Source organism: Panthera uncia, unplaced genomic scaffold (genome assembly GCF_023721935.1).
Source record: "Panthera uncia isolate 11264 unplaced genomic scaffold, Puncia_PCG_1.0 HiC_scaffold_282, whole genome shotgun sequence".
Classification (NCBI taxonomy): domain Eukaryota; kingdom Metazoa; phylum Chordata; class Mammalia; order Carnivora; family Felidae; genus Panthera; species Panthera uncia.
The window spans coordinates 21,955-32,791 of NW_026059410.1; positions in this window are offsets into that span (position 1 = coordinate 21,955).

Genomic DNA, 10,837 nt, shown 5'->3' on the forward strand with positions numbered 1-10,837 from the left:
CTGTATGCTCTGGAATTCGAATCTAACCCTGTCTTGCTCTGAGTGGCCACCTCCTCCCCATGGGCTCCAGCCCAAGCTGCCCCACCCTCTCCGCTGCCCCCCCCCACAACACTGTCCCCTCCACCCCCAGGACCGCCCCCGCCCCTCCCCCACCAGTGAGTCCCCTTCCTCCGTGTCCCTGTCCTGCCACGTTGAGGATACTTTCGCCCCATCTGCTCCCACCGTGGTGGGTAACCCCAGCCCAGGGAGAAGCCCCTGCCGGACTCGGTGGAGGCAGGGTCTTCAGATACCGATGGCTGGGCTCACGCCCCGAGTCTTGGAGGCAGGGATGTGGCTCGTGTCCTGTTTCTTTCCAGAGCATGAGGCAAGAGTCGGAGGGCTTCGGGGTCGCTGGGTTAGTCACAGTGGGGGGGGGGGGTCCCTCAGCAGCCACTGCCCACCTCCCCCGCTTGGGTGATGCCGGTCCAGCTGCCCTCCGACAAGGCAGCCTCCGACAAGGGGGGTCAGCCCTGCTACCTTCTCATCTCCTGCTGCACACAGCTTGGCGGGGGGGGGGGGGGGGGAAGACCTGGGTCTGGGCAGTGGAGCGGCTGGCACGGCCCGAGCCTCAAGGGAGCCTCGAGGGCAGCTGGAGAAGATCAGCTGGGTCAGCTCTGCCCCCACGGCTGCCCGTGGTGACAGGAAGTGGTCCGCGTCTGCACTGGTCACGGCAGCTGCTTAGTAGCTAAAGCACAGTGTGTGCAACTGAGGAGCTGACCTCGGTCCTGTTTTGTTTGGAAGGACACACGTGGCTGGCGGCCGCTATGCTGGACAGCACGGCTGCTGGAGAAAGTGGGGGTACGGGGAGCCCTGAACATCTGGGTGACCGAGGCAGGACCACGGTGAGTGGAGCCCGGCCCGAGCCGGGTTTGGGCTGACGGCCGGGCATCTTCAGGAGGCTGGATTCCGCACGAGGAGGAGGAAGCGGGCGGCACTCTGCGGCCCGGGCTGCCCGGGGGTCTGAGCTGTTCCCACTGGCAGGCAGTCCTGGACGCGGCTCCTCTGCCTCGGGCCATGACTAGGGCGTCCAGGGGACTGTGGCTGGTCAGCCTGATGGATGGTGGCAGCTCGTCCTCAGTCTCCTGGGGTCCAGCTCCCGGGCCGCGACCTCGGGGTCTCCAGACGACCTCTGCCGTGGTCCCCATCGGGGTGTGGGTTTGAGGACCCTTACGTGCAGCTTCCGTGTCCGAGCCAGTGGAGGGACGGTGTCACCTGCTTGGGTTGACAGTGGGGCCACCTCAGGGCTAGAGGAGAGGGACACCAGGCACCTCAGGGGTCTGCTGCACCCCCAGCCCTCCTTCTCTGTTTGAACCGTTGCCACATGCAGGTATGACTTTGGTAAATGCATTCGGAGGTCCGAGGGAGAAATGAAAGTGCCTTGTCGGAGGGCAGCTGGACCGGCATCACCCAAGCGGGGGAGGTGGGCAGTGGCTGCTGAGGGCCCCCCCCACCCACTGTGACTAACCCAGCGACCCTGAAGCCCTCTGACTCTTGCCCCATGCTCGGGAAGCCCGGGCATCTCCCCAGCACCGTTTCCAGCTGGACAGACCCCAGAAGCAGAGGCAGAGAGGTAACGGGCCCCCTTCCCCGGCCCCCTTTCAGCCCAGGGTGGGCCAGCAGAACATGGCCACGGCCAGCCATGGTGAAACCCCCACCCAGTCCCCACTCCCACCCTGTCTGGATCTTGGGAGGAATCGAATGATGCCACGTTCCCGCCTGGACCCTGACGGGTGGCTGGGCTCACAGCCTTCAGCTTGTCACTGGCCTGCCGCCACGGCACGGGCACGTCCAGGGCAGTGGTGCCCTGAGTGGTGCCCTGAGACAGCCCCCACGGTCCCCTCGGTGCCCTGGCCAGGAGGGCAGACCAGCATCCCCGCAAGACAGGGATGCCCACGGCTGCCCTATCTCCGGGGACAGCGTCCTGTGTTGGGACCAGGGCGACTCGAGACAAACCCTTGCCCAAATAGAGCCGTCACCCTCCCTGCCCAGGTCCCAGGTAAGAGGTGTCCAGCTGGGAGAGCAAGCGAAGGGGAGGCCGAGCCAGACCGGAACCATTTGCAGTGCTCACGTTATGCCCCGAATCAGCCCAGAGCGACTTCTCCACCCCATGCAACGTGCGGGCCACTCTGTCCTCTGTCGCATGCTGCATGGCTCCCTCACCTCCTCCCGGGGTTTCTCCAGGGCCCCCACCCCAGTGCACAGCTGGGGTGAGCCCTTCCCCCACCCCTCGAGGCACACCGGAGGACCAGGTCCAGCCCACGCCTACCCCGTGGTCCTGGGCCTCCTCGAGGCCATCAGTTGCGCAGGTGGTGGAGGCTGTCGGACCCCTCAGCAAGCACAGCAGAGGCTCCCTGGGAGCGGCTAAGACAGGGCGGGCACCACGGGCACCACAGGAGCATTTGGAAGGCAGGGCCCTAAAAACACCCGGAATAGGAAGGCCGGCGGGGTGCGCTCTGAGGAGGGCTCCCAGGCAGCCAGCCTCTGTTCATTCCAGAAGCGGGGCAGGCAAGTGCACGGCCGTAGCTCTCAGGGGGCCAAGGCCGCGGGCTGCAGGTGCAGTCGCTGAGGGTCCGTGTTGCTCACGAAGCTGTGGCTCCTCATCTGAGCTGTGGTGAGCAGTCCCCTCTTCTCAGGGAGCATCCCTGAGTCCCCTGAGGACAGTGAGGGCAGAGGGCAGACAGGGCTGCCTGGTGGGACCCTGGCACCTGTCAGGTGGAGAGCCATGGCCCCACCTGTCCCAGCCAGCACCTGAGGCCCCTGGGAGCTGTGGGTGCAGAGGGGGCAGGAGAGGGGGTGCGGGTGCAGAGGGGGCACGAAGGGGGCAGCCCAGGTCCGGCTCTGCTGATTACAGACGCCCCCTTCAGGGCTTGGCCACTCTGAGCTCCTGTGCCTGATTGAGGGGCTCAACCCTAAACCCCTAATGCTGACAGTTCAGATGCCGCTTCGCATGTCTCGGGCCGCTTGGCACAGCATGTGGGGCACAGAGGGGTACTGGGTAGGCAGTGCCCCCAGATTCCTGGAAGGCACCTGGTCCTGGAGACCACCCCCCGCGCAGGACCTCAAACGTCGCCCCCCAGCCCGCACACACCAGCAGCACCAAGAGCCCCGCCCCCCCCCCCCCCCCACCCCGGGATCAGGGAACCAGGCTGGTGGCCTCCAGGGAAGTCCTTTGGTGCAGCCAGGAGCCAGGTCAGTGACAGCCGCGTCCCAAATCACTCGCTCCCACAGCGCCGGTGGCAGGGGGGTGGTGGAAACCAGCGTTAGGCAGTTTCGTCCACATGGCGTTTCAAAAAGAATTCCATTAGCTTTAATTAGCACGAATGTAATCAATTTTAATTAGTTTTAGCTAATTTTAAACTTTTAATTAGTTAAAAACCAGGGTGTTCACATAAAAATGTCCAATTTCAGGCTTCTCGTGAGGAGTCGGCAGCACCCGGCCCCCTCCCACGTGGGGCAGGGGTCACCAGAGCAGAGCAGAGGCCAGGCGGGATGGGGGGGGCCTGAGGAAGACAGGGCGGGGAGCCCGAGGGAGATCCAGGGCCTGGTTTCCCAGGCCCCATCCAGACTCCTGTCTCCGTTTCCTGTTGTTCCCGCATCTGTGGAGCCTGCAGTCTTGGGCCGGCCTCTTATTTCCATCTGGGTCGGGCCAACGCGCCCTGTTTAGGCAGTGCCCCCGCAGACCCAGGGCCGGGAGGGCCCCGCCCGAGTGACTGCCCAGTGGCCACAGCCGCCCTCCTCTGGGGACACCCGTCACCCTCCCTGTCTTCAGGAAAGCACGGTTGAGGCCCCGCCAGGTTCGAGGATGCAGCGATGCCCAGAGACAGCAGAGAGCCAGTGGAACCTGCAGTCCGGGAGTCAGTGCGCAGCCGGGTCCCGAGCTGGGCACCCTCACCCCTGCAGCTACCGTGCTGCCTGCCCATCAATCCACTGCCAGCTCAGGGGCCCCAAACGGCAGGAGCCCGGTGTCAGTCCCAGAGCTGGAGGGCAGGTGAGGGCAGATGAAGGAGTCAGGGCAGGTGACGGCAGGTGACGGCCATGTGGGACTCTGAGGCTGTACCTTTCCAATTTCACCTCTTTCTGCAAAACCTGCTACCCATCGCCCCCTCTGCCAACAGAGTCCGGCCTGTGGCCTCTTCCACCAGGATCTGGCCTCGAGGTCTGTGACCCCCACGGCTGGACTTCTTCTCAGGTGGCACCAACACAGCCAGAGCCCTGGGGGACCCCATGATAACCCTGCATGTCGGTGACAGCCTATCATGGTGGTGTGAACCCAGTCCACCCTCTTGTCTATGCTCGGGGATGGACACGTCGCTGGGCCCCTCAGCTGGCAGAGAATTAATTCCCTGCCGGTCACTCCGTGCCACCCTCCCTGCCCTTGATGGAGCCCCGCCGAAATGCAGAAGCATGGTCACGTGCCCCTGCAAGTCCCCACTTGCTCTCCTCTTCCCACACCATGCCCGATCCCTGCCTGACCCCCTCTGACAGCTCTGCCCACCTGCCCACCCACCTGCCCGGCCAGAGATGGTCTGGCGGGCTTTCTGGCCCCCGAATCCAGTCCCGGCCCTCAGGATCCAGAGGGCAGCACCGTGTTGTTGCCCAAGGAACCGGGATCTGATGCCAGGAGCTGCCTGCCACCTGGTGGCCACGTCCCCTACATGGGCACGTCTCACCTACGTGGCATCCAGAAAATGGAGTAAAAGAACAGGGTTCCAGAAACCATGGTCCGGGACAATGCTACTCAAAAATTTAAAACTAGTCAGATAACAGGATACAACATTTTTGGAGCATAAAACCATAAAACAGCCTTATAAACCCTTAATTCGTGAGGGGTCCTTCTGGGGAGGGGAGGGATGGATCAGGAGTGCTGGCTCCCCTGGTTTTCTGTGTAAAGAGTGGGAACAGGGGCGCCTGGGGGCTCAGACGGTTGAGTGTCCGGCTTCAGCTGAGGTCATGATCTCACAGTTCGTGAGTTCGAGCCCCGCCTCGGGCTCTGTGCTCTGTGCTGACAGCTCGGAGCTTGGAGCCTGCTTCGGATTCTGTCCCACCCCCCCACTCATGCTATGTCTCTCTCTCAAAAATAAATAAACATGAAAAAAATGAAAAGTAAATAAGTAAAAGGTGGAAACAAGGCAAAGTGTTAGGATTTGATAAATCTGGGTGGTAGGTGAAAAGTAAGATAAAAAGGAAAACTATCCCAAACACTAAGAAAAATTGTCACCTGTCAGCTCGTCTGTAACAGTGTGATAGTAGTAAAGATAATAGCCCATTCACCGCAGCCAAGAGGTGGGAGAAGCCAAGTGCCCGCCGCGACGAGTGGATAAACAGCGTGGTCTAGTCGTACAATAGGATATTGTTCAGCCTTAAACAGGAAGGAAATCCTGGTTCCTGCTACAACACGGATGCATCATGAGGACATCATGCTCGCTGACATGAGCCAGACAGAGGCAAGTACCGTGGGATTCCACTTACCCGAGTCCTGGAGTCCTCAAATGCAGGGAGCAGGGTGGTGGGCACCCGGGCCAGGCGGCGGGGGCGGGGGGTGGGGGCGGGGCGCCGTGTGTAATCGGGACAGGGGGAAAGACAACCGGAAGAGGAGAAAACCGGGAGGCGCCCGCCGGGGGTGGTTGCCCCACAGTGTGAGAGCGCTCAGTGCCAGTGAGCTGCACACTTAAAAGTGGTTAAGTCGGTGAATTTCATGTTCTCTATATTTTATCGGAATTTTAAAAATGATAATCACGAGGCCCAGGTTGTTGATGTGACGGTGGCCCTGCCCGCTGTTGGGGGGACAACGGGTGCACAGCCCGGGAGCAGCCCAGCTGGGATTCTGTCCCGGGGACCTCCTCGTGGGTGAACAGGAGGACAGGAGCATTGGCGCAAATATATTCATTACGATCTGACGCGGTAACGCGTCATCCGGACAGGTCTTAAACGTGTAATGTCCCTCGTCCTTGTATGCGGCAGTAGGAGCCGTGGGCCCCCTCCAAAGAAACGGACCCTCGTGACTCACCGGCCACAACAGTGGGGTGCCCCCCGCCCCCTAACTGGGGAGGCAGCACCCACTCTGGGAGGCCCCTTCTGCCTCCAGCCAGCAGACACCCCATCACCCGGCCCCGGGCAGACACTGCCCAGCCTCTCGGTGGAGGTGAGGGTTTATTCCCACTGTTGGGTGGCTCTTCCTTGAAATGTCCTCCCAAGACTTTCACATTTGAGAGAATCTGTCTGCTCGTTTTTCCGGGAGGAAAAGGGCTTTTACTGCTCTGGTCTTGTGTAGAAACGAACACAGAGCAGTTGTGTATCTTGTGGAGCATCCGTCCATTTCCCAAACACGGGAGCAGGGCTGGCGGATGGGCAGACATTGCCGAGACAGGCAAACCCCGCAGCCGGGGACGCGCTCAGCCCAGGCCTGGCGCCTCCGAGGACAGAGCACGGGACCCACACAGAGCGCAGCGAGGGGGGCCGATCGGCACCTGTGGGGTTCTGCTGCCTGTGTGTGGTTCCTGTCCCGGGGATGACAGGGACTGGCTGGGCCCTCCACCAGGATCCCTGGGAGGGCCTGTGCTACAGGGACCAGGCCTCCGCACGCCTTGGGGTGCAGGGCGCTGGCCCCAGGTGCACTCCAAGCAGGAGGCCTGCCCTCCCCAGCCACACTCGCTGGACGGCGGTGACCGGGCGGTCTCCAAACGAGGAGAAACGGCGCCTTGAAAAGGGAGACGGGCCTAAAGTTACAAGCAAAATCTGTAAAATTCTAGACCTGTGTTGTCTGTTGTGGTAGCCATTAGCTACACACAGTATTTAAGTTAAAATTCAGTTAAAAATTCGGTTCCTAGCTGCGTTTGCCATGCTCAGGCCGACTCAGATATGCCACGTTTCTGTTGTCGCCGACGGTGCCGTGAGGGATGAGAACAGAGGAGAGAACTTTCCCGACCTTGGGGTGAGCAAATATTTCTCAGGAAATACCAAATAACGGTCACGAGGGGGAAACTGGCAACACCAGACTTGATCAAGATGAAACCTTCCGCAGTTCTAGTGTGCCGTCTGGCAAACACAAGCCACTCATCGCATCCAGCCGACGCGGGATTTGCGTCAGAATGCATAAATAACCGTACCACCGAAGGCCAATAACCCCGTTCTTAAAATGTGCCAAAGATTTGAGCAGACACAGAGCCAAGACGTAGAAACGACTAAAGAGCACAAGAGGATATGCTCGGTATCGGGGTCATCTGTCATCAAGGAAGGAGACATCGTATCACCCCTGCTAGGAAGGCTAACGTTTAGGGAGCTGACAATACTCAGAGTTGGCGAGGATGTGGAACGCGCCGGGGTCCGATCTCTGCAAACCGCCGGTGGCTTCCCGCAAAGCTGAACGCGCACCTACAGGTGCCCCGCGGTCGGCCCTCGGCCACCTGCTCACGAGAAGTGGCCACTTACGTTCACACTAAAACTTGTGCACAGATGTCTGTAACATTTTTATTTATCATCACTAAAACCGGCCACAAGCCACACGTCCATCGAAGAATGAAGGGTAAACACGTGTGGTAGACCCTTATTGGAAAGTGCGCAGAATAGCAGGACAGACTGCCGAGGGAGACTGAGCCCAGCCTGCGTGGATCCCCCACCCGTAAAACTGTCTTGGTGGGAGGCAGAGGAGCCTCCCTGAGGCCCGGGGGAGGGGCGGCTGGGAAGCGCTGTCTGCTCCCTGGGTAGCAATGCTGTGTCCGGAAGGCACGCAGGTGAAGGGTGTGTTGTCAGAACCTATCGAACTACTTTTGTTCGTTGGGTGTGACTGACTGCATGTGAATTGCACCCCAATAAAATTGGTTCTTTGAAAGCCTGCACTGCCCTAAGTGGGTAAAAGGCAGGTTGGGAGTGCGGGCCTTCCCTTATCTCCCTCCCTCGGGTCGGAGGCTCCACCTCACCAAGAGGCTGGGGCGGGCAGAGGCCCTGGGTGTCGGGGAGGGGCGGCTGCCCAGGCCCTCCCTGCAGGGGAGGGGTGAAGTGGACCGAGCGCTGGCTTCTGGCCCTTGGTCACAGGTCAGGCACAGTGCCCCGGAGCCTCGAAATGGGGACACGGGTCAGGCGTGCCCTGGACTGGGGACACTTGTAGCCACACAGGCCTCCGCGTGACTTTGCACACATCTCTCACAGAGACCGCCTCCCTTCTGAGGCCTGCCCTCCCGGGCTACAGACCCCGAATGCCTCCCGCACTGGGGGGTTTGTCTCTCCCTGCACCCCGGGGTGATGCACTCAGGCCAGGAATGGCCAGGGTGGTTCATGCATGACATGGAGATCTTCCTGTCCTCACCTCACCATCCATTCTGTTCCCGGACCCCCACAGGTCCCTCCTCGATCCCCCTTGCCGGCCTGGCACCCGGTGGTGGTTCCTGCTGGTCTGAGTCACCTCCCTGGCTCAGGGCTGCCCCCCCTGTCCGCCACAGAGACCCAGCTCTTGGACCCCCTCCCACCGCACGCCCCCCCCTGCCCCAAGAGGCAGCAGGGGTCCTCACCCAGACCCCACTGACTCTGGCACCCTCACGTGCCAGACCCCACTGTTGACGTGACTGCCCCGTAAGTGACATTTCTGGACGTGAAGGGTGGGTTCTTGTTGGAACTTCCTTCACTATCTCGTCTTACTTAGTCTTGAAATGAACTTGAAAGTTTATTTGCCAAGTTTCAAAAAGCCAAAGACTCCCCCCTGAGATCTGGGTCAGAACTGCGGTAAATGCGGGGCCGGGAGTGCAGATCCGGGCAGCACGGCCCTCTTAGTGGACAGAGAGTTCCCCTAGGCCCCGAGGAGCCCTGCTGGCGACCTCCTGCCGGACCCCCTGGGCAGAAGGCTGCAGAACTCCAACTGGCCAGGTTTCCCTGCGATTCTTGTCTCCGTGACATCTAGTTTCACAGACTGAAGACAGGAGAATGCGGCCCAGGTGATTTTCTTTTTTGAAATCATTGAGAGCTTCAATTTGGGTGGAAGCAACTTGATTTGGGGTCTTTCATGCTATTTTCATGGCGTTTGCCGGGAATATGTATATTCTCCTTATGCATACTGCATTTTATAAAAAAGTGTTAAAAAACTCAACTGAGTAAGTTTGAAGATCTAATTGGCGTTGTTCAACACTTCGTGACTCAGGCAGCGTCCCATCCAGCAGATGGAAGGAGCTCGAGGTTGCCAAGATAGAAGGTTCTTACAGGCAGAGGAGGGGGACGAGGAAGTGAAGGGTGGTTGTTTCAGGCAAGGTCACCTTCCTTAGAGAAGCAGGGGTCTTATCAGGCACGTTACCTTTCACCTTATCAGGAAGATTAGTTCTGACCAGGAAATTCTGAACGGATTAGCTTAAAATTCCACTCCTAGGAGAGGCTGAAACAAGAGGGCTTAGCACAAATGGTTCCATTTTGGGGCCTGTTTCTTTTTAACGATAAAATGTAAATCGCTACATTTGCATTTAACGTAATGGGACTTAAGTCGTTAATATCATCATAAAGCATTTTCTGTGATCTGTCCAGTTCTGCCTCAGAAGTCAATCGACTTCCCTTCCACACCTTGCGCACACTTGCACCCCTTGCACTCCTTGCACACCCAGGATTACCGTGTTTCAGTGCCACCCTGTGTGTGTCTCTCAGAGCTTCTCTGAGGATGCGGGTGTTATTAATGAGGCTCTCTCTCGCCCACTTCACTCTTTTACCTTGAATTCCTCTTTCTCTGGTGTTAGTACTATGATACAGCCACTCTCACCGTGCCTGCCTGAGACGCGTTTCAGCCCTTCGTGCACGCTTTCTCATCATTTTACTACAGGTGTGTCCCTCACGGGTTTTGCTTTTCTACGCAGAGGCAGTCCACCCCATTTTGCCGACCCCTGTCCCAGCCAGCCCTGCCCAGGTTGCTCCACAAGACAGCTATAGTGGGCACGGGAGGAGCCAGGGCCCAAGATGACAAGTCTGACTGGTGCATCTGCCCTGGACAGCATCTCCTGACCATAGGCTAGACCCAGAGCACGGCCACACGACCTCATGGCTTCAGGGCCTGAGCCATCCGGTGCTGGGAGTTCCAGAAGGAGGAGCATGTCAGCGGTGGGACGTGCAAGGGCCTGCGTGGGAGAAGGTTGCCCGACCGGCTGACCTGAGTGCATTCTCTCAGCCATCCTGCCCCCTGCTGCAGGGATGAGGTGCAGTGAGCCTGTGGGCTACACTGAAGGGCTGAGCCATCCCCTTCCCTCAGGTTCTGAGGAATGGGAATGTCTGCTGGCCCATTCCCTTCTTAGCAGGTTTTTTTTTCCTTTAAATTATAAGGCTGATAATGTCCTGCCTGTGATCTTGCTGTATAACCTTGCAATATGTCACCACTGGGGGAAACTGAATGAAGGGGACACTGGCTCTCTGTTATTTCTTACAACTGCATATGGATCTACAATGACCTCGCAGTAAAAAAAGTAACAAAAAAACCCCCAAAAAACAAAAAACAACCTATATCTATATCTATCTATATCTATCTATCTATCTATATCTATCTATATCTATATCTATATCTATATCTATATCTATATCTATCTATATCTATACCTATATCATCTATATCTATTTGGAATATATAAAGAAATAGCTACCCAGAAGTTAAAAAGCTAGAATATGCAGTGAAGAGTATTTTACTTTGCTGCATCCAGGGAAACTTTACGTATGTGAAAATTAATAAAGGGAAACCTCCTTCAGAACGGAGTCCCGAGGCTTGAAGCCTGAGCTCTGACCCAGGACTCCTTACAAAGCCCAACTTTTCTACCCCAGCAGGGGAAGATCTTCTCCACCCCTG